The following is a 22,552-nucleotide window of genomic DNA, read 5'->3' on the forward strand; positions in this document are numbered from 1 at the left end:
TAAACATATACAGATCAGTGGAACTGGAAAGAAAGTTAAAAAAAAATGCACATATGGTAAATTTATTTTGACAAAGAGACCAAACAATTCCACAAAAAGTATACTCTTTCAACCAATAACTCTGGAACAATTGTATGTCCAGTTAGGGGTAAAAGAGAAAACATCAATCATCCCTTACTTCAGAAACATAATTTACAAGTAAATCTGTGATTAGGCAAAGATTTCTAAAGAGAACATGAAGATTATGACTCTATTAGTCCATTTTCACACTGTGGATAAAAACATACCCGAGGCTGGGCAATTTACAAAAGAAAGAGGTTTAATGTACTTACAGTTTCACATGGCTGGGGGGGCCTCACAATCATGGCGGAAGACAAGGAGGAGCAAGTCACATCTTACGTGGATGGCGGCAGGCAGAGAAAAAGCTTGTGCAAAGAAACTCTGCCTCATAAAGCCGTCTGATCTCATGAGACTTATTCACTATCACGAGAATAGCAAGGGAAAGACCTGCCCCCTGTGGGTCAATTACCTCTCAATGGGTCCCTCCCACAACATGTGTGAATTCAAGATGAGATTTGGGTGGGGACACAGCCAAACCATATCAATGGCCTATTGAAAATATCAATAGTGTTGGATTTTATAAAAAGGTAAAACCTTTGTTTTTTGTAGGACATTATTAAGGAAATGGAAGGACAAACCACAAACAGGGAAAATATATTTTAAAGAACTTCCAGCTAGAACAGGAATCAGCCAACCAAGGCATGGGGCAAACCTGGTCTGCCATTTTTGAAAGTAAAGTTATGTTCATTTATTTATGTCTTGTATGTAGCTCTTTTCATGACAGAAGGCCAGAGTTGAATAGCTGCAACAGAAATCATATGGCCCATAAAGCCTAAAATATTCACTGTTTGATCCTTTACAGACATGGTATACCAACCCCTGAGCTGGAATAAATATAAAGAACTTGTGTGGCTCAACAATAAATAACCCAATTTTCATAAATGGGCAAAGATTTGAACAGACACTTCACAAATGAAGATATATGAATGGCCAATCAACATATGAAAAGCTTTTCAAAATCATTAGTCATTAGGGAAATGCAAATTAACAACAAAATAGACAGCACTTTAAACCCATTAAAATGGCTAAAATTAAAGACTGTTCATACCAACTGAAAAATGGGAGGAGAAGCCACCAGAATTCACAAATATTACTGGTGGGAATGTGAAAAAAAAAATTGGAAATCACTTTTGAAAATTATTTGATAATGTCTTTAAAAGCTAAATGTACACCTTCTATACAACTCAGTCACTCTAAACCTAGGTCAACCTAGGTATTTACCTAGAAAAATACAAGAATATGCCAATACAAAGGCATGTTCACAAATGCTTATCACAGCTTAGTATGTTATAGCCCAAAACTAGTAACTGTACAAACATCTATTTGCAACTGAATGTATACACATATTGTGGTATGTCTAGTCAATATAATAGTACTCAGTAATAAAAAGAGTGATAGAAGCAACTGAATAATAAGGCAAACAACCTGATTTTCAAAGTAATGGGCAAATGAATGAATCTCAAAATAATTATGCTTAATGAAAGAAGTAAAAGGGGCTAAATAGTAAAAGAGTACATATTATATGATTCTAGAAAATATGAAATAATCTAAAATAACAGAAAGCAGATGAGTGGATGCATGGAAATGGGGGTAGGTAGAATAAGGGATAAATTACAAAGGGGAATGAAGAAATCTTTGAGATTGATAGAAATGTTTATTATCCTTATTGTCATAATGATTTCATAGTTGTATACATATGTCAAAACTAATCAAATTGTGCGCTTTAAAATGTTACCTTCTTGTGCATCAATTTCACCTCAATAAAGCTATGCAAAAATAGAAACTTTTCTTAGACAAAATTTTTATAACTGCAATTTCTCCAACATAAATATTACTCTTGGAGTGTTACTTGTGAAGGAAAAAATAATTATAGTGACATTCAGCCTAGCTACTCAGATTGTTGTCTGAGAAGAGACAGCTTTGACATTGACTGAGAGCTTTCAGAAATACTGAATCTTTTCACTAGCCATACCACCACCCCAGAGCTTTTGATTAGATTATGCATTTTTTAAAAGGTCTCTAGGTGATTTACATGTACTTTAAAGTTTGAGACGTACTGCTCTACAAACAAGAGCTCTGGCTCAAATGAAAGGTAAAAATCAATACAAAAATTTCTCATCAGAGATGTTATTTACAAGATTCAGGTATCATATCCTGGGTGTTACTAGATAATTCTACAATGTTCTTTGATTCTGATTCCACAGTCCCATGTCACTGCCCTTTTCTTACTAGACCTGCCCCCATTTTTCATGTGTCATTTTTCCCCACCTCTTCTGATCTCCCCATACTTAAGCATAAGTGTTCATTTTTTCATAGATAATGTTAGGTGGTTGCAATCACTTTAAAATCATATTGGCCTCCCTTGCCTCCATTCCTATCTATGATTTCTTTATATTGTGGTAAAGTCAACAGGGGGTGGTTTCGGAGAGTTACTCACCTGATCTGAATCAAAGTCTCTAAAATTAATTCCAGAAATTATTAACAAAAATAAGTGAAGAGAAAAAACTGAATGATGTAAACCACTATGCATTTAATTCTTCTTTAATAAATTTTCAATGAAATCTAAGTACAATTGAAAAAAATAAGCTAAAAATAAAGAGTCGAAGAGAAGATCATAACACAAAGCAAGTGCATTGAGTAAAGGGCAAACTCTGAGGAAAATATTATCTATTTTAAACTTTAGGTTTTACTACATAGGTTTTACTATGTTCTCACACATATTACATTTTTTAAAATAAATTTGTGAGATAAGAAGTCAAATATCATCATTTTCTAGATGGCTATGCAATTTGTTCACTCTCAGCTGGGATTCAAATCCAATTGTTTCAACATTCAGCCTAGTGTTCTCTGCACAGCCCATATTACACGTATGAAATGTCCTTGAAAACAACACTGTGAAGATCTCTTTCAAGTTTCACACATAAGTGTTTGAGTTAAAAACTAAAACAATGCCTTGAAGCGTTTGTTCTTAGGATGAGTCAAAATTTGAAAGAGTTTGATGCTAAAATCAAAATTGCTTTTGAATTATAAAAGCATGTAAATACAAATTTATCTCCAAGACTTATATTGTCTTTTTACCTAAAAGGAAATTGCAGGCTTACGTTTTGTTTGGTAAAATATAAAACTTGAAGATTTTTTATGTGAACAGTTTTTTTTTAATTAATCAAGTTGTTAATTCTAGTGTTTCTAGTGTTTTCGCTGAAAAGTAGAGTTCCAGATACCATATTTTAAAAGGTACTGTTTGCAGATTTCTTTCTAGTAACCAAAGAAATATTTCCCCCTTTAGGCAAATGTACTGTATTTGTCCTACCTTTTATCATGGGGGTCAGCCATCATTTGTATCCTTTTTTCTTTCCTTAAGTGACCATTTCTTTGATTTCTTATTAAAAAGGCTTGGTAGAAATAGATACAAATGACACCTAGAAAAGAATATTTCTGCACCTGAAAGTCATAAACTTTCCAATTTAAACTTGGAAAAGTATCTGAAGCAAGCCAAAATGAGCACAGAGCAAGTCCAATGACAAATGCTTCATTCTTTTTTTTCTCTCGATTTTTTTTTTCTTTTTCGCAGGGGTTGGGGGTTAATTGTTTTGTTTTACTTTACATTTGGTCAGCTGGCACACTGCACAGAAACTTGAGATTTTTTTCCCCTTTCTCATTTCGGTTGCTTTTAGCCATGTCTTAAATTAGCTTTTCTTTAAGTCTTGAAGGGAGTTGGCTTCCACTCCCCAAATGGAACAATAGTTCCTCCTGAGTGAGAGTGCCAGCTACATATATTATCTGTCCTATTCCCAGCAGGAACATTCCAGTGACTGCTTAGAAAAATTAGTCACATGGATTTTCAGTTTGGGGAAGGGGTGGCTAGCCTTAGTTGTCATCTTTAGTTTGTGAGAGAATTGAGCTGTTTTTCTCCTTTCAAGTCTTCCATTTACCCATTTTAGACTCTTGTAGATGCTTTAGGTTTTCTTCATGCAGTCAAGAATGAGCCCATCTTCGGAAGGCTCCAAGAACTGGGGCACATTTAGCCTGTTAATGCTGCTTAGTTGGCCCAATTCCACTTTGGTTAATTACATTCTGTTCCACAAACATATCTCTTTGCATTTTCATTTGGTGATGAAAAAAGATTGCTTTTCAATCTCCTCTTCTGAGCTCAATCCTCAAAGGCCCAGCATGGATCCATCCAAAGTTGCCTAAGGAAAAATTCCCCAAGTGTGGGAGAATCCAAAAGAACACAGCCACTCTCAGCCCTCCTCACACCCACACCAAAATCAGTATTGACAGAAAAATGTATGATTATCTGACTGCAGAAGTTTGCCCTTTGCTTTAAAAGAGGTACTTATTTACCAAGGGGCAGTGATGACATACTTGAGGATCCATACCAAATACCATTCAAGAGAGTCAGGAATTCCTTGGAAACACATTGTCTGTTTCTCTTTCGGAAAATGAAAAGCACTGCAAAGAAATTCTAAAAATCAAATTCCTGTAGTTTCTAACCTCTTCTTTGATGCTACGTGTTGTATGCTCCAAATGTAGCTAGTATACAAGAGACAGTAATGAAATAGATGCATCTTACCATGATGTCTTTTTTTTTTTATTTTTTTGCTACAATGTTTATAGCAAGGGCTCTTCACTTTTATTTCAATTGCATGAAACAATGTGACACTTGCCTTTCTTATTTTAGCTTCAGAAGTTTCTAAAACACTTGTCTCTGCAAGATTATCTTGATCTTAAGGTGCAGGAAATTTGCTTTAAGGCTCTGCTGACTCAACATTTACACATTTTTCTTCTGATGAAGTATTTTGTTTCCTTTAAAACCAAATGATATCATGTAACTCAAACAATGTAGAACTATACTAATTATGATCTAAAATGACAGATGTAGATGGAGTCATACTTTATGTCTGTTCTTGTAGTATATATAGTCATTATCCATCAGGTATTCACATGTACACTGGGAATTTTCATACCAACTGCCAAAACTTCAAACTAACCACTTAAAAAAAAAGTTCGACTTCAAAAGGTTTACAGTTTTAATTTGGACAGCACTGCCAGGAAGTGATCCGTGAACAAATTCATTTTGCTAGTCTTTGTAACTACAAAGTTCTCATGATTAAGCTTTTTACTTTCTCTTTCTCTTTTTTTTTTCTTTCTTTCTTCTTTTTTTTTTTTTTTTTTTTGGTGTAGCTTAACTTTATGATTCATGGGCTAAAATACAATTCTGAGAGATTTACTGTTGGTGTCATACTTTCACATTTTCTATTACAAGTTTCATATGAATGTAAAATTGTATTAGTTTCTGTGTTATAAATAGCCTTAAAAGGGGATTAATCAGCATAGAACCAAATTGTTTTTCCCAGATATCAGTCATGATAAAGTCAGGAAACATAGTTTTAGGTAAAAAAGAAGAAGAGAAAACACTCTGGAATTTCTAAATTTTTGGTTAACACTAAGCTTTCTCATACAGAAAAATCACAAATTTGCCCCCTCCCCCAAAAAAATCATACTCAGTTCAATGAGATGGCAGAACAGTGATATTTTCACTTGGAAAAAAAGGAAGAGAATTTATTCATTAAAAAATCACTAGGCTGGGCACGGTGGCTCATGCATGTAATCCCAGCACTTTGGGAGGCTGTCAAGAGCGGATCACAAGGTCAGGAGTTTGAGACCAGCCTGGCCAATATGGTGGAACCCTGTCTCTTCTAAAAATACAAAAATTAGCCAGGTGTGGTGGCATGCACCTGTAGTCCCAGCTTCTTGGGAGGCTGAGGCAGAAGAATCTCTTGAACCCAGGAGTCAGAGGGTTGCAGTGAGCCGAGATCATGCCACTGCACTCCAGCCTGGGCAACAGAGTGAGATTCCGTTCTCAAAAAAAAAAGAAAAGAAATTAAAAATCACTAATTAAATGTGAATCATATAACTGCTCCTAGAAGAAAATAGCCTAATAAAGAATGGTATTTTAAAAATTACGTGGTTTTGCCTGTTTACTAAAACATGTATCTTGTCTTTGGAAGCTCTGAAATCCACATCTCAGGGAAAAAAGGAACCCCGGAAAGTGTATTCCTAGAAAGGCATCCATAGTGAATAATGAGCTCATTTTCATTTAAGGATAAAAAATGTAGATATTTTTATTTAAAAATGTGAGAATTTTTCAGAAAATATAGCTAAAATAAAAATATACTTGAAGAATATGGATAAAGTCCATGTCATAAAAATTGGATTTAGATGATCCTAATATTTGAAGAAAGTATAAAGTTAAGCAAAGAACTAATTACTCCAAGAAGTTGAAAATACTGTGTGCTCTGGATGGGTGTATATTACTGCATTAAATATACATTACAAGCAATAGGGAGAATTTCAGAAATACTAATCTTAGTATTTAGTTGTGGTCCTGACCCTTTTACATCTTACAAGTATAAATTATCTTATTGTACTTTGCAGATATTGCATTTTTTTACAAATTGAAAGTGTGTGGCAACCCTGTGTCAAGCAAGTCTATCGGTGTCATTTTTCCAACAGCATGTGCTCATTTTGCATCTCTGTGTCACATTTTCTTAATTCTCATAATATTTGAAAGCTTTTTGTATTTTTTCTCCCTGTTATGGTGATCTGTAATCAGTGATCTTTGATGTTACTATTGTAATTGTTTTGAGGGAGCCACATCCACACCTCTACAAGATGATAAACTTAAACAATAATGTCGTGTGTGTTCTAACTGACTTCCTCTCTGATCAGTCATTCCTCCAACTCTCTCCCTCTCCATGGGCCTCCCTATTTCCTGAGACACAACAATATTGAAATTAAACCAATTAATAACCCCTCAATGGCTTCTAGTTGTTCAAGTGAAAGAAAAGTCACGTCTCCCACTTTACATCGAAAGCTAGAAATGATTGGTCTTAGTGAGAAAGACATGTTGAAAGCCAAGACAGGTAGAAGGCTAGGCCTTCTTAAATTGAAAAGCAACTTCAGCAAAGTCTCAGGATACAAAATTAATATGTGAAAATCGCTACCCTTCCTATACACCAACAACAGGCAAGCAGAGAGCCAAATCATGAATGAACTCCCATTCATAATTGCCGCAAAAATAATAAAATATCTAGGAATAAAGCTAACTAGGGAGATGAAAGATCTCTACAGGGAGAACCTCAAACCACTGTACAAAGAAATCAGAGATGACTCAAACAAATGGAAAAACATTTCATGTTCATGGATAGGGAGAATCAACATCATGAAAATGGCCATGCTGCCCAAAGCAATTTATATATTCAATGCTATTCCTGTTAAACTACCAATGACATTCATTACAGAACTAGAGAAAACTCTTTTAAAATTCATATGGAACCAAAAAAGAGCCTGAAAAGCCAAGGTAATCCTAAGCAAAAAGAACAAAGCTGGAGGCATCACACTACCTGACTTCAAACTACACTAAAGGGATACAGTAACCAAAACACCATGCTACTGGTACAAAAACAGACACGTAAACCAATAGAAAAGAAGAGAGAACCAGGAAATAAGACTGCATGCCTACAACTATCTGATCTTTGATAAACCTGACAAAGACAAGCACTGGGGAAAGAATTCCTATTAAATAAATGGTGCTGGGATCACTGGCTAGCCATATGCAGAGGAGGGAAATTGGACCCCTTCCTTACACCATATACAAAAATTACCTCAAGATGGATTAAAGACTTACATGTAAAACTCAAAACTATAAAATATCCTGGAAGACAATCTACCCAATACCATTCAGGACATAGGCACAGGCAAAGATTTAATGACAAAGACACCAAAAGCAATTGCAACAAAAGCAAAAATTGACAAATGGGATCTAATTAAAGTAAGGAGCATTTGCACAGCGAAACTATCAACAGAGTAAACAGACAACCTACAGAATATGAGAAAATTTTTGCAAACTATGCATCTGACAATGGTCTAATACTCAGCATCTATAAGGAATTTAAACAGATTTCCAAGAAATAAACAAACAAAACCATTAAAAAGTGGGTGAAAATATATGAACAGACACTTCTCAAAAGAAGACATACCTGCAGACAACAGTCAGATGAAAAAAATCTCAACATCACTGATCATTAGAGAAATGCAAATTAAAACCACAATGAGATACCAGCTCACACCTGTCAGAATGGCTATTACTATTATAAAAAGTCAAAAAATAATAGATGCTGGTAAGGTTGTGGAGAAAAAGGAACACTTATACTCTGTTGGTGGAAGTGTAAATTAGTTCAACCATTGTAGAAGACAGTGTGGTGATTCCTCAAAGACCTAAAGCTGGAAATACCATTCAACCCAACAATCCCATTACTGGATATATATCCAAAGGAATAGAAATCTTTTTATTATAAAGACACATGCATGTGTATGTTCATTGCAGCACTATTCACTATAGCAAAGACATGGAATCAACCTAAATACCCACCAATGATAGGCTGGATAAAGAAAATGTGGTACTTATATACCATGAAATACTATGCAGCCATAAAAAAGAATGAGATCATGTCTGTTGCAGGGATGTGGATGGAGCTGGAGGCCACTATCTTTAGCAAACTAACACAGGAATAGAAAACCAAATACAGCATATTTTCACTTATAAGTATGGGCTAAATTATGAGAACACATGGACACACAGAGGGAAACAATGCACATTGGGGCCTATCAAAGAGCAGAGGTTAGGAGGAGGTAGAGGATCGGGAAAAATAAGTAATGGATACTAGACTTAATGCGTGGGTGATGAAATAATCTGTGCGATAAACTCCCGTGACACACATTTGCCTATATAACAAAACTGCACTTCCTGCACATGTACCCATGAAATTAAAATAAAATTTAAAATAAATAAATAAAATGAAAAGAAACAAAAATAAGGAAAAATTATGGAAAAGAAATCCCTAGTTTGACCTGGAATAGCTTAGTATTTTTCTTTATAGAAATCTGATGGTTATCTATAGGACGAAATTCTAATGGTAGATGGAAACACTGAAGAACAGTAAGTGGTGCAACACATAGAAATTTGACACGGGAAAGAACAGAAGTTCCATAACGACTGTAGATTCACCACAATCTGTTATTTCCCTCTCTTCACCATTAGTCCTTAGGTCACCTTTTTGGACTTGGAAGAGTCCCAGATACCTCACAGATATACTTTCATTTATAATCTTGATTTTTATTCAAATTATAAAATATCAAGACTCTTACAGTAGCCCTAGCCTACATTTTCAAGTTTCTAAGAACAAATAAAATGAGAGCCAGATTTCTGTTTCTAATGTAAAATGCCAACTTCTCTCCGAGGGACCAGAGTCTATTGGTCCTTAACATTTTCTCTTACTTTCACTTATTTTCTCTTACTTTAAATATTTTACTTTCACTTTACTTTTTTCTCCTACTTCCACTTACTTTCCACACTTCAATGAATCAAACTAAAGGTAATAAAATGAATATCTAGTAAGGCTAAAGCTATATGGGATCCTTAATTTAAAGAATAATTTTCTTAATTATTTTACCAAGAGTTACATGACAAACTTAAAAATGGCATTATTTTGACAGTAGCAACAACTCAAAAGACAAAAGAAAATATTATAATGCCAGTACCCTCTGCTACTATGGCAGTGCAGAAATTTAGAATTTAAAAATGCCAAACTACTTTAACAATATGAAAGTCATTTTATTCATAATTTCACTGATTCACTCAATTTTAACTATATTATTTGGCTGATTTAATACAATAACAAATTAAAATTTTAAAAACAGTGCCATTTCAGAGTTACCTGTCATGAGTGATGAAATTACTCCAAATTCTAACAGTACATATAGCAAATGGTATATTTGCATGGGTATTGGCCTGAGTATTTTGGCTTGCATTTCAACTTTTGTAATAGCTGCAGCAAAAATTTTCCTGTCTAAAATTTTTTTAAAGGCAGAATGTCTTTCTACATAGCAAAAGTTTGGGTATTTGGACAGTCCCCAAAAGCAGAACACAGACAAGTGTTCAAATGCAAACTTTGTCATTTGTACGTCACTGATTTTTAATATACACGTCTATTCAGCTTTTTCTTAATTAGGGATTTGGGTATAACTATGTTCTTTAGGACTTTCTCTGTCTACCTGCTTGGCATAATATCCTGGGACCAATTGTGAAAAAAAATCTGTGATGGAGCACTGATAAAGAAATCCCTGGATGTTCAGAAACAATTTGGTTGTTTCTGGCTTACAAAACTCAAGAACTACTTTAATGAGAAGTAGAGGGTAGAAAGTGTGGAGAGCTTGTATATGTACCAAAATTGTGGATAGACAAACCAAAAAATTGACATTTTAGGCAAAGTGACATTTTGGATGAATATATAAACAAGAGAGTTAAAGTCATATTTAAATGAGAAGCTGAAGCAGAAAAAAAAAATCAAAACAAAGAAATGAATTAAAAGCACAAATAAAGGGAAGATGCTAGGACTGAAAATCCCAAGAGTAAGGTAGCTAAACCTAAGTCAGAACAGTCAGAAGTACACTAGAGGAAAGTAAGAGAGTGATATGGTTTGGCTGTGTCCCCACCCAAATCTCATCTTGAATTGTAGCTCCCACAATTCCCATGTGTTGTAGGAAGGACTCGGTGGGAGGTAATTGAATCATGGGGGCACATCTTTCCTGTGCTGTTCTCCTGATGATGAATAAAGTCTCATGAGATCTGATGGTTTTATAAAGGGGAGTTTCCCTGCACAAGTTCTATTCTCTTGTCTGCCACCATGTGAAATGTGCCTTTCACCTTCTGCCATGATTGTGAGTCCTCTTCAGTCATGTGGAACTGAGAGTCTATTAAACCTCTTTCTTTTGTAAATTGCCCAGTCTCAGGTATGTCTTTATTTGCAGCATAAAAATGGACTAATAGAGAGATTAAAAAGAGGTAAGAGAATCAAATTATGATATCAATTAGTTCATAGAATTAGTGACAAATTTTATTTACATGGAATTTGTAACATCCTCTCCTCTCCTTTCTTTCTTGAAAGAACTCTTTGAAAAAGAGAAAAGAGGAAATGGAAAATTAGCATTTCTTGATGGCATACTATGAGCCAGGCCAGGTGCCTCGTGGTCAACATACTGTCTTCTTCAGTGCTTATACTAAAGAATGGTCAGGGTGTTTTACAGCAGTCTGTTAAGGTTGGAGGTACGCTGTATTGAGATTCTCAAGAAAACCATTTCCTCATTAGATGAAAGAAGTGAGCAATCATTTACCTGGATGCTTATGGTATGATGAGTAAGAATGTCCATTTCATTCCTGGAGTAAAATTAAAGAGAGGAGAGGTGTAATCTGATGAACCCTATCTTTAGAAATAAAAGTTAGTAGCAGAAATCTAATACAGATTTCTAGATAGTGAGAAAACAAAAGAGTTGGCATCTCTCGATGTGGGACAACTATAAAAAATAACATTTCTTAAAATTTCTGTGTTTCCACAGCCTATTTTATTTGTGATTTCCAATCTACTGTCATAAAGTTATTGGCCTTAAAGCAAAAAATGGTCTTAAACTTTGAGTCATAAAATAGATTGGCCACTGGAGAAACTGCATCTAATCCAATGCAGGTTGAGAAATGACATCCCCAAAGGATACTTGAGGTTTTGTTTGCTACAACCAAAAGGGAAGAAGGAAGGAAGGAAGGAAGGAAGGAAGGAAGGAAGGAAGGAAGGAAGGAAGGAAAGAAAGAAAGAAGAAAGAAAGAAAGAAAGAAAGAAAGAAAGAAAGAAAAAAAAGAAAGAAAGAAAGAAAGAAAGAAAGAAAGAAAGAAAGAAAGAAAGAAAGAAAGGAGGGAAGGGGAGGGGAGGGGAGGGGAGGGAAGGGAAGAAGGGAGGAAGGGAGGGAGGGAAATGAAGAACAGCTTCAAGAGCAAAAGCAAAAAGAAAACTTTGCCTTGGGTCTGAACAGAGCAAGCTGTGAACATCTTGGTAACTCATGAAGTAAGCAGATGTGACATTATACTTCTGTCAAGAAAATTTTGGCTAACAAGAAGTGCTTTTAGCTGCCCAAGGTCACACACCTAGCAAATGGTGGAGTTAGAATTCAAACATAATTGTGATTCACTCTGGTCTGTAATCACAGTATTCCCTCACAATGGCCAACACATGAGAATTTTAAACCAATAATGAGAAATGGAACCATAAGAAATAGAGAACAATAGAAATATGTAGCAAAACCAAAGTTACTTAACATACATTAGCACAATCAATTTAATTAGAAAAGGAAAATATTATAGCATAAATATTATTCTAATGAAGAAATTTGCATAGGACTGAAATTTTGATGAAGCTCCTTAATTTAACATGAGAGAAAATGATATGAATGAAATAAATAGGCAAATACTTTTGTGTAGCAGGTTGGGAAGAGCTAAGTTCTGTTGTCTGTGAGATAGATCTGTATTATAGGCCATTTTTGTTATATCCAAACTTTACTGGACATATTCACTGTAGTTTGGGGAATATGAAAGAACACTGGACTGAGGTTCTGACCTCTAACTTGTTATAAGATCTATAACAAATTATTTCAAGAAATGTGTTGACCTGAGGTATCTCACTTATAAAAATGAGGGCGGTAGCTAGATATCACATATTGTTTTGTTACCGAATTCCTTTTTTCAAGTGAATTCTTAGGTTGATTTCAAATAAGTAATGCTAATGAAATTGCAGCAGAATAAATATGAAAAACTAAAAACTTCCTTCTCCTCTGAGCTCTTAGATTTATATTTTAGAGCATGTACAGCCTTAAAACATGGGAAAATGATACTGAACTGAAATATATTTTAGCATTTTTCATACTGTATTCCTAATGTCATCACTCTTGAAAGTGATGTTTAAAAAAGAATTCTCTGGTTAATAATATCATTAAATAATGAATACCGCATCTCCCTTTTTGAGAGTTACAATACATACATCAAGTTAAGAAATCAATCAAGTTCTGTAGAAAAGAAATCTGTTAAATTTGTTTATTTTCATGTATCATAAATGACCTTGAGTCACTTTTTTTTCACATAAAGTGAATGTACCAAGAAGAATCATGGTTTTTAATATGAATTACAAGCTTATGAACTCCAAGGACCCTAGTTTAAACATCTCAGCCTTCTTTCAGGTTCTCAAATGGTACTTACTGTAGTAATAGCAACTCAATGAATATTACTTCCATAAAGTTGAATTCCATAAGCACAGATTTAACTGAGAATAAACCATGGAATATCTAAAGTACCTTTTCAAAAAAGATAAAGTGATTATACAAAGCATATATCAAGCTTGTCAAGGAAAATAAACTTGAGATAATGTAGATATACATCCAAAATAGGAAAAAAAAACCTAGAAAATTTTTAATCTTCCTTTTACTCATTGACTTCAAACTACCTAAAATTTCCTTTTATTGATCCATTTTCTCTCCACTTGTCAGCTTGCCCATTAGTCAATGACAGAAGAGAAAAAAAAAAGATGAGAAAGAGGAAATGTTAGAATCTTAGAAGCTGTTCCATCTCTATCCAGCTCGTCTGCCAGTCCTGGTCATTCACATAGGCAGTCCTCACTAGCCCTTACCCGGGCTTCCGTAAAAAGAGCTTCTCTTCATTGAGAGCTAGTGCCTTTGGTACAGCTCCTCTAATAAGATAAAGAGTGTGGTCTGAGACTGATTTTCCACTGAAATGTGGATTGATGTTCTTTAAGTCCCTTTCGCACTAAGTCCCTTTTGCACTAAGATTATCTTCATCGTCTATATGCACCTCTAAGTAGAAACAAAAGAGAAAGAATAATATTCACTCATCTCTACAAATGGCCAATAAAAGCCAAAATACATAGATAGATATGATTGTGTTTGTTTTAGGAATGGAGAATAAAGGAAAATAGTTAACACTGTATTTTTGTATAATGAACAAACGCTTTACTTCTAAGCCATAGATAATGGTTGTGAATAAAAGAAGTGAGTAATGGAAGGAAGGAAGGAAGGGAGACAGGGAAGGAAAGATAAAGAAAGGAAGAAAGAAAGAAAAGCAAAGAAAAGAAATTAAGGACAGTAGGAACACCAAAAAGTAAGATTTTTATCACTATCTCCTCAGTGCTCAAATCCCTAAATTGGCCATAGGACCTACAATAATTCATTTAGGAAGATTTTCCATTCCTCTTTCCAAAGGATAGGAGGGTTGAGGCGGATACTTCTGTTATTCCATCACAGTAAAAGAAGATGAATTACTGCCATCCAAAATTGAAAATGCATGATTGATTTTTCATAGAAACTTCTTAGTATGCAGTGTTAGGTTTGTAGCATTATTGACACAGCACGCTACTTTGTATGCAATGTAATTAGTGAGCTGACCTTGGGATGGAAACTCAAGCTGCAACACGATGCTTGTCCTTTTGGAATACAGGCTGATCATGAAATGGAGATTGTCTGCACTTATTTTCAGGAAAGAAAGGGACTGTACTGAGGTTTCTCTAATCCAGAATAGTTTAAACATAGAAAATGTTTCAGAGGAAGGCAATCAAAATGATGAATGAGCGAGAGTATTTTATTTATGTGAAAATATAAATGAGGCATAAATTATACAAAAGAAACTTGCTGAGATAAAAAAAAACTTTGGAAAATTGTGTGATGGTCCACAGAATGTAGAAAGCACAAACATCAAGGCTAGAGAAATAATTTACTAGGTTTCAAGGGTTACTAGTACAGATAATGAGAATAATTAAAAAGTAAAACAAGAGCTGCCTCCTCTATTTAAAAAGTAGCTGAAAAACTACACTAACTTGAATGTGGTCTAGGATCCAAAGCAGAAGTCTTAGGAGTAGAGTCTAACACTATATAATACTCATGTTAAAGGAGGCAAAACTGCCTACCTAGGGACCAATAACAATTCATCTACATTTCCTAGATATGTTTTTTTGACTCATCAGCATCGTATTCTTTTATGAATAATAAGTTCAACTAATTTGTTATCAATTCTTTCTACTATTGAAAAAGTCTGTTGGATATATTAATGTTGGAATGACAAGCAGCTTGTGCTCTTCTCTGGGCATCTAAAAATATCGCCAGATGCATTGTGAGCAATTTAAAAGCCATAATTAGCTTACTTCCAATGATAAATGAATAACAGCTCCACGTACCCTTAAGAGTCTCCAATGTTGTTCATTAGAAATATGTGAGGAGCCACATACGTAATTTTAAATTTCTTGGTAGCTACATTTTAAAAAGTAAAACAAACAGGTAAGATTTATTTTAATAATACATTTAATTTAACCCAATACATGGAAAATATTATAGTTACAATTTGTGGCACTAGCCATATTTTAAGTCCCCAATAGGTACATGTAGCCAATTACTTTATTGTACAGCAAAGGAACTAAGAGAACAGTAGAGGCATAATTCTGGGGGGAAAAAAAAGCATAGGTCAGTGAAAAGGCTTTTTTTTTTTTAACTTAAGGTAGTGCACGTAATGATTGGATTGTGCTCTCTGTAAGTGACTTCACTGAGAAGGGAAAGGACTCGGCACTGTGTATGAGGTGAGGTGAGAATATCATCAAAATAAGAATGAACGTCTTTTTGTGATGAGGAAATAGAGCAATTTGGTAATAAAATGATTTTCTTTATATCCCCTCTCAGGATCAATAAAAATATATCAAAACATAATTTAAAAAATCTTCATAGTTGGCAACTGCAATGATATTAAAATGTTGTCACAAGAAAAACATGTTGTGATGAAAGTTATACATAAAATGATCAAGAAAAACACTTAAATTTAGCACTTAAAAACATTTTGAGGACAGTTAAAGATGCCCAGATTCAGAGTACCACTTACAGATCATCATCCAGAAATATGCCAACAGTATGTTCCTTTGTTCACCAAAAATATCCTTAGTATTTACTATATACACGGAGCTTTTCTAGCCTGGGGTACAATAGAAACAAAAATAGGTAAAATCCATGCTCGATAAGAGCAAATATTCTAAGGTACCTACGTAAATTCATTTGTCTACCAAAGCTTTGTTAAATGGCTTCTAAAGAACTTTCTTCATTCTTTACCAACTAATATGATCTAGAGTTTGGTATTATAAGGAAACATATTCAATCTGATTGCCAAACTCAAGAAGTCTGGAATCTGTTTTATCTATCTCTGCATCTGCCTCAGTACATATCAGACTGCCTTATACATTATTTAATGATGGTATTGAGTTGAATCAAACTGAATTAAATCAAATTGAATTTAATTGAATAAAATAGAAGCCACTGCATTGTTAAAAGTACCAATTCATAAACTAGAAATACCACCATTAAAAATGAATACCAAAACCAGATAAAGACTATTCTAGGGAAAGAAAAGTACAAACCAATATCTTTCATTAACAGAGATGCAAAAATAATCAAGAGACTATTAGCAAATTAAATCCAATGATATATAAAATGAATCACACACCATGACTAAGTAAGATTTATCACAGGCATATAAAATGGGCACTACGTGTCATAATCAATTAATGTAAACAATCATATAAACAGGCTACAGAAGAAAATAAATATGATTACATCAGTTGATTCAGAGAAAAGATTGATGCATCCTGGCATCCAAAATCAATTCATGGTAAAAACTCTCAGCAAACTAGGAAGATAGGGGAACTTTCTCAATGTGATAAAGAACATCTATAAAGAACCTACAGCTAACATCATACTCAATGATGAGAAACCAGATGCATTTCCACTTGGAACAGCTTCTCTTTAACATTGTGCTAGAAGTCCTAGCTAACACAATAAGACAAAAAGTAAAAGTAAAATGTATACAGACTGTGAAACAGGAAATAAAATTGCCTCTGTTTAGAGATTACATAATTATCTATGTATTAAACTCCAAAGAATCAACAAAAATCCCCAGGAGCAAGCAAATGAATATAGTAAGAATGCAGGGTACAAGGTTAATATACAAAGTCATTTGCTTTTCTACATACCAACAATGAACAATAGGAATTTTAAATGAAAAATACGATACCATTTACATTGGCACCAAAGCCAATAAATCACTCAGGCATAAATCTAATAAAATATATACAGGATCTATACAAGAAAAACTACAAACCTTTCATCAAAAACACCAAGGAATATCTGAAAAAATAGAGATATTCCATACTCATGTATACTTAATCACTAGATTAAGGCAATCCCAATCAAAATTTCAAATTACCTTGCAGATATCAACAAACTAATTCCAAAGTTTATATGAAAAAGATGAAAGACCCAGAATACCCAACACTATGTTGAAGGAGAACAAATTAGCAAACAAACTCTATCTGACATCAAGACTAAGCATAAGCTACTGTAATCCAGACAGTATAACATTGGCAGTAGACACATAGATTAGAATAAAGAACCCAAAAAACATAGCTAACTGATCTTTGACAAAGGAACAAAATCAGTTACATGAAGAAAAAGATAGTCTTTTCAACAAATGGTCCTGGAACAACTGGACATCCATATGAAAACAAAATCTAGATATGAAACTTAACTGCTTTCACAAAAATTACCTTAAAATAGATTGCAAACTATATGTAAAATGCAAAACTATAAAATTTTTGAAGATAATATAAGAGAAAATCATGACAATCTTTGATGATGAGTTTCTATATACAATATCAAATGCATAAATTACAGAAAAAATTCAAAGTTGACTTTGTTAAAATAGAAAGCTGCCCTGTGAAAGACATTATTAATAGAATAAAATTACAAGCCACATACTGTGAGAAAATTATCACAAAACACATATCTGATAGAGGGCTTGTATTCAAAATATAAAAAGAACTCTTAAAACTCAACAGTAAGAACTCAAACAATTCAATAAAAAGTGGTCAAATAACCTGAATATATTGACAAATGGGATGGGATTAAAGAGCTTCTGCACAGCAAAAGAAACTATCATCAGAGCAAACAGGCAACCTAGAGAGTGAGAGAAAAGTTTTGCAATCTACCCATCTGACAAAGGTCTAATATCCAGAATTTACAAGGAACTTAAACAAATTTACAAGAAAAAAAAACCCTATTGAAAAGTGAGCAAAGGATATGAACAGACACTTTTCAAAAGAAGGCATTTACGTGGCCAAAAAACATATGAAAAAAAAAGCTCAACGTCACTGTCATTAGAGAAATGCAAATCAAAATCCACAATGAGATATCATCTCATGCCAGTCAGAGTGGCAATTATTAAAAAGTCAAGAAACAATAGATGCTGGAGAGGCTGTGGAGAAATAAGGACACTTTTACACTGTTGGTGGGAATGTAAATTAGTTCAACCATCGTGGAAGATAGCATGGTGATTCCTCAAGAATCTAGAACCAGAAATACCATTTGACCCGCAGTCCCATTACTGGGTATATACCCAAAGGAATATAAATCATTCTACTATAAAGACACATGCACATGTATGTTTATTGCAGCACTATTTACAATAGTAAAGACATGGAACCAACCCAAATGCCCATCAATGATAGAGTGGATAAAGAAAATGTGGTACATATACACCATGGAATACTATGCAGCCAAAAAAGGAATGAGATCATGTCCTTTGCAGGGACATGGATGAAGCTGGAAGCCACCATCCTAAGCAAACTAACACAGGAACAGAAAACCAAACATCGCATATTCTCACTCATAGGTGGAAATTAAACAATGAGAACACATGGTGGAAAAAAACACACACCAGGGCCTATTGGGGGGTTGGGGGCAAGGGGAGAAAACACAGATTATGGGTCAATAGGTGCAGCAAACCACCATGGCACATGTATATCTATATAACAAACCTGCACATTCTGCACATGCATCCTGGAACTTAAAGTAAAATAAAATAAAATAAAAACAATAAGAACTCAAACAATCCAATAAAAAATGGTCAAATGGCCTGAACATACACCTCATCAAAAAAGACATACAAATGGCTAATAACCCTATGAAAAGATGTGCAACATCATTTTTCATTAAATAATTGCAAATTAAACAATGAGATACCACTATACACCTATTAGAGTGACTAAAATCCAAAAATTTGACAATAACAAATGCTGGCAATGAAGCACAGCAAAAGAAACTCTCATTCATTTCTGGTGGGAATGCAAGATGGTACAGCCACTTTGGAAGACAGTTTGGCACATTCTTACAAAGCTAAACATAGTCTTACCATATGATCAGGCTCCTAGTTATTTACCCAATTCACTTGAAAACTTATGTACACAAAAATACCTGTACTCAAATGTTTATAACAGCTTTACTTATAACTACCCAAAGTGGAACCAACCAAGATGTTTTTCAATAAGTGAATGGATAAGCAAACTAGGACATCCAAATAGTGGAACAGGATTCAGTGATAAAAGGAAATGATCTCTCAAGCCACAAAAAGGTAGGTCATGCTTAAATGCAAGCTACATTTAAATGCATGTGAATGCATATTGCAAGTAACAGAAGCTAGCCTGAAAATGCTACATGTTGTGTGATTTCAATTATATCATATTCTGGCAAGGGCAAACTATAGAGACAAAACATATCAATGGTTGCCAGAGGTTAGGGCATGAAGGCAAGAGAGGGAGGAATGAATAGGTGAAGCACAGTGCTCAAAACATACACACATACACGCACACACACACAAACTCACAATGATTAGGGTATGTCAAAGTGCCACAGGAGCCAACTGAAAGAGCTCCCAATGCCCAAAGATGGGGCAATTGGAGCAACAAAATAAAGTAATATTGGATAAAATAAATATCCACAAGTCCTTATGGATATAAATAATTAAATAAACTAATAAATGGGAGAGAAGAAACAAATCTATCCAGAAGAATTCCAAATAACTTATTTAGACCTTTCACCCTAAAATAGGGGAAGCATAACTCCCAGATCCTTAAGTCTTGGAAGCACATAGTAACTTTCTTCCGAAGAATACAGTATGGAAGAAAGGGGTAAGAAAAACAGTGAAGAAACCTGACAAACACTACATCAGCCATCAAAATCAACATCAATACTCATAAATGCTGTAAATCGTACATACCCTGGATGTAATGTGATTAAAAATTATACTTTGCCTTTGTGATCTTTCTCCACAAAAAACCATAACTCTAGTCCAATAGTGAGAAAAACATGAAATTCTAATAGAAAGGCACCCCAACAATGTATCTGACCAGCACTTCCCAAAACTATCAAGGTCATCAAAAAAAGGGAAAGCATGATAAATCATCACAGCCAAAAGGGGACTAAGGACTCAGGACCCTAGAGTAGAAAAGAAACATTAGGTAAAAACTAAAAAAAAAATCAGAATAAATTATGGACGTCAGTTAATAATATATCAATATTGGTTCATTAATTTTAACAAACTGTGCTAATGTACGATGTTAGCAATAAGGAAAACTGTGTGTGAGACTGAAGCATAGAGGGAGGATATATGCAAATTCTCCCTACTATCTGCTCCATCTTTCTGTAAATTTAAAACTTTTATAAAAAATAAAATCAATTAGCCAGGCTCAGTGGCTCATGCCTGTAATCCCAGCGCTTTGGGAGGCATAGGCAGGTTGATCACCTGAGGTCAGGAGTTCGAGACCAACCTGATGAACATGGCAAAACCACATCTCTACTAAAAATACAAAAAATTAGCCGGGTGTGGTGGCTCATACCTGTAATCCCAGCTACCTGGGAGGCTGAGGCAGGAGAATCACTTGAATCCGAGAGGTAGAAGTTGCAGTGAGCTGAGATCACGCCATTGCACTCCAGCCTGGGCCACAAGAGTGAAATTCTGTCTCAAAAAATAATAAATAAATAAATAAAATAAAGTCAATTAATAAAATCAATATTCTGACAAGCCCATGATATAGTTTAATATAAGTAAGATCAATTTTTGGACTCCATATAACTGAGAGCCATTCTAGGGATCTTAATGATGTCCACAAAAATGCAGTGCCAAGACGATCCAGCCTAAAAGAACTTGCCATCCTTATTCATTTATTATAAAATCTACAATACTACAGTTTTCTGTGATACCAGTGCTTGTCAGAATATGAAGTACTTACATCTCCATCTTAGTCCTGCAACCTAATCTAGTAATTACCCTAATTCTTTCTTCTCATTCATTCACAGCTAATCTTGAAAGATTTCTCTCTCTCACAATGGCATTTTCCATTCATTCTTCAATCCATAATAATCTGGGTTCTGCCCCAATTCACTCCCAAGGTCAATAATGGCCTACCTATTGCCAAAATCAATGGTCACTCACCCATTATCTTATTTTACTTTTCAGAAGTGTTAGACACATTATTTATTCCTTCCTTTTTTAACACGTGCTTCTTTTGTATTCATCACATCTTGGGGTGTGTGTGTGTGTTTGTGTGTGTGTGTGTGTGTGTGTAACTAACAGGGGGAAGAGAGAGAGAGAGACAGAGATTCCTGTTCTGTCCTTAAACATTATTGTCCATAAAGTGCAGTTTAGCAAGTTTTTTACTCTGTTACTCTCTCCATGTGACCACCTTAATTCCTATCACTTTAGTAACTACTATATGTTAATGTATCCCAAATTTTTATCTCCCATCCAGAGCTCTTTCATGAGAGCGAGAAGATGTCTTCCTACTTACAATGGCATTTTCACTTGACAGCCCTACTCACATATCAAAATCAACATGTCCCGGAATATCCTATCATCCCTGTCATTCAAAACTGCTTATACACTTATATTCTATATGTTAGTATACGATATGCCTATTGTTTACTCAAGACAATAGCATAGTTGTTAAAATCAGCTTCATCTTTACTTCAAATATAAAATCATCCCTTAATTATTTTCAATTGTCTGTTAATTTTTAAAAATCCATCAATTTCTATCTGTCCTATAATTTTCATTCTAATTTAAGCCATCATCGCTTGCCTAGTTTCCCACAACAGCCTCACACCAGTCTCCACACCTCCTTCCTTCTTCCTTCAAATCTGTTCTTCAGTCTCTCTCATCATTCCCCAATTCAAAGCACTGTATTAACTCCTCTTCGTTATTTGTTTGAGGTTTAAATGATATCATTTTGCCTATAGGGCTTTTCATAATTAGGATCCTGGATAACCCTCCAGTCTACTTTTCTCCTTCCTTCCCTCCTTCTACTTCACATTATGCTAAACTGCTTTTAGTTCCTCCAATGTCTATGCTGCTGCATATTTCTCTACCCAACTCTCATTGTCAATCTAACTTCAGAGTTTTGCCTAAATAGACCTTCTTTCAGGATGCCTTCCCTAAATTCACAAATCTCCAGTAGTTGCCTCTCTATATATTACCACACCCTCTCCTTCTCTCTCTCTCTCTCTCTCTCCCCCCCACCATCTCTCTCTCTCTCTCTCTCACACACACACATTTCTAAATTTCCTGACTGCTTACCCATACTGCTAATTAAACTCCAAGCACTATGAAGTTAGTGAG

At 34.6% G+C, this 22,552-nt stretch overlaps 1 long non-coding RNA gene across 2 annotated transcripts in view; it reads right to left on the minus strand.

Annotated features, from left to right (window-relative positions):
- LOC129138306 (uncharacterized) overlaps positions 1 to 22,552 on the minus strand; it is a 110,566-nt gene that overhangs the window by 83,234 nt on the left and 4,780 nt on the right. For both annotated transcript variants that reach the window (XR_010154592.1, XR_010154591.1), the window contains exon 2: positions 20,775 to 20,893. This is a non-coding gene — a long non-coding RNA (uncharacterized LOC129138306). The remainder of the gene's footprint in view (positions 1 to 20,774; positions 20,894 to 22,552) is intronic.

This window comes from Pan troglodytes, chromosome 22 (genome assembly GCF_028858775.2).
Source record: "Pan troglodytes isolate AG18354 chromosome 22, NHGRI_mPanTro3-v2.0_pri, whole genome shotgun sequence".
In the NCBI taxonomy this organism is placed as follows: domain Eukaryota; kingdom Metazoa; phylum Chordata; class Mammalia; order Primates; family Hominidae; genus Pan; species Pan troglodytes.